Genomic DNA, 2,500 nt, shown 5'->3' on the forward strand with positions numbered 1-2,500 from the left:
GGTGACCGTCGTGAGCGGAGCAAAACGTCAGCCATCTCAGCACCTTGGAACCCCCCGGGTGGCACAGGGCTGGATGGGGCTTTCGTATAGCAGGGACGGTGCTGCCTCACGCTTCGCTCGCTGTTCGCCGCTCGCCGCTCGCTCGCGCAACCTAAAATGGCCAGTTTTGGCCCGTTTTTGGGCTGTTTTGGCCTGTTTTTGGTCCGTTCTTGCGTGGCACGGCGACCGTCGTGAGCGGAGCAAAACGTCAGCCATCTCAGCACCCTGGAACCCCCCGGGTGGCACAGGGCTGGATGGGGCTTTCGTATAGCAGGGACGGTGCTGCCTCTCGCTTCGCTCGCTGTTCGCCGCTCACCGCTCGCTCGCTCAGCCAAAAATGGCCAGTTTTGGCCCGTTTTTGGGCTGTTTTGGCCTGTTTTTGGTCCGTTCTTGCATGGCGCGGTGACCGTCGTGAGCGGAGCAAAACGTCAGCCATCTCAGCACCCTGGAACCCCCCGGGTGGCACAGGGCTGGATGGGGCTTTCGTATAGCAGGGACGGTGCTGCCTCACGCTTCGCTCGCTGTTCGCCGCTCGCCGCTCGCTCGCGCAGCCAAAAATGACCAGTTTTGGCCCGTTTTTGGGCTGTTTTGGCCTGTTTATGGTCCGTTCTTGCGTGGTGCGGTGACCGTCGTGAGCGGAGCAAAAGGTCAGCCATCTCAGCACCCTGGAACCCCCCGGGTGGCACAGGGCTGGATGGGGCTTTCGTATATAGCAGGGACGGTGCTGCCTCTCGCTTCGCTCGCTGTCCGCCGCTCGCCGCTCGCTCGCGCAGCCAAAAATGGCCAGTTTTGGCCCGTTTTTGGGCCGTTTTGGCCAGTTTTTGGCCTGTTCTTGCATTGCGCGGTGACCGTCGAGAGCGGAGCAAAACGTCAGCCATCTCAGCACCCTGGAACCCCCCGGGTGGCACAGGGCTGGATGGGGCTTTCGTATAGCAGGGACGGTGCTGCCTCTCGCTTCGCTCGCTGTCCGCCGCTCGCCGCTCGCTCGTGCAGCCAAAAATGGCCAGTTTTGGCCCGTTTTTGGGCCGTTTTGGCCAGTTTTTGGCCTGTTCTTGCATTGCGCGGTGACCGTCGAGAGCGGAGCAAAACGTCAGCCATCTCAGCACCCTGGAACCCCCCGGGTGGCACAGGGCTGGATGGGGCTTTCGTATAGCAGGGACGGTGCTGCCTCTCGCTTCGCTCGCTGTCCGCCGCTCGCCGCTCGCTCGTGCAGCCAAAAATGGCCAGTTTTGGCCCGTTTTTGGGCCGTTTTGGCCAGTTTTTGGCCTGTTCTTGCATTGCGCGGTGACCGTCGAGAGCGGAGCAAAACGTCAGCCATCTCAGCACCCTGGAACCCCCCGGGTGGCACAGGGCTGGATGGGGCTTTCGTATAGCAGGGACGGTGCTGCCTCTCGCTTCGCTCGCTGTCCGCCGCTCGCCGCTCGCTCGTGCAGCCAAAAATGGCCAGTTTTGGCCCGTTTTTGGGCCGTTTTGGCCAGTTTTTGGCCTGTTCTTGCATTGCGCGGTGACCGTCGAGAGCGGAGCAAAACGTCAGCCATCTCAGCACCCTGGAACCCCCCGGGTGGCACAGGGCTGGATGGGGCTTTCGTATAGCAGGGACGGTGCTGCCTCTCGCTTCGCTCGCTGTCCGCCGCTCGCCGCTCGCTCGTGCAGCCAAAAATGGCCAGTTTTGGCCCGTTTTTGGGCCGTTTTGGCCAGTTTTTGGCCTGTTCTTGCATTGCGCGGTGACCGTCGAGAGCGGAGCAAAACGTCAGCCATCTCAGCACCCTGGAACCCCCCGGGTGGCACAGGGCTGGATGGGGCTTTCGTATAGCAGGGACGGTGCTGCCTCTCGCTTCGCTCGCTGTCCGCCGCTCGCCGCTCGCTCGCGCAGCCAAAAATGGCCAGTTTTGGCCCGTTTTTGGGCCGTTTTGGCCAGTTTTTGGCCTGTTCTTGCATTGCGCGGTGACCGTCGAGAGCGGAGCAAAACGTCAGCCATCTCAGCACCCTGGAACCCCCCGGGTGGCACAGGGCTGGATGGGGCTTTCGTATAGCAGGGACGGTGCTGCCTCTCGCTTCGCTCGCTGTCCGCCGCTCGCCGCTCGCGCAGCCAAAAATGGCCAGTTTTGGCCCGTTTTTGGGCCGTTTTGGCCAGTTTTTGGCCTGTTCTTGCATTGCGCGGTGACCGTCGAGAGCGGAGCAAAACGTCAGCCATCTCAGCACCCTGGAACCCCCCGGGTGGCACAGGGCTGGATGGGGCTTTCGTATAGCAGGGACGGTGCTGCCTCTCGCTTCGCTCGCTGTTCGCCGCTCGCTGCTCGCTCGCGCAGCCAAAAATGGCCAGTTTTGGCCCGTTTTTGGGCTGTTTTGGCCAGTTTTTGGCCTGTTCTTGCGTGGTGCGGTGACCGTCGTGAGCGGAGCAAAACGTCAGCCATCTCAGCACCCTGGAACCCCCCGGGTGGCACAGGGCTGGATGGGGCTT

Source organism: Musa acuminata, unplaced genomic scaffold (genome assembly GCF_036884655.1).
Source record: "Musa acuminata AAA Group cultivar baxijiao unplaced genomic scaffold, Cavendish_Baxijiao_AAA HiC_scaffold_678, whole genome shotgun sequence".
Lineage (NCBI taxonomy): Eukaryota > Viridiplantae > Streptophyta > Magnoliopsida > Zingiberales > Musaceae > Musa > Musa acuminata.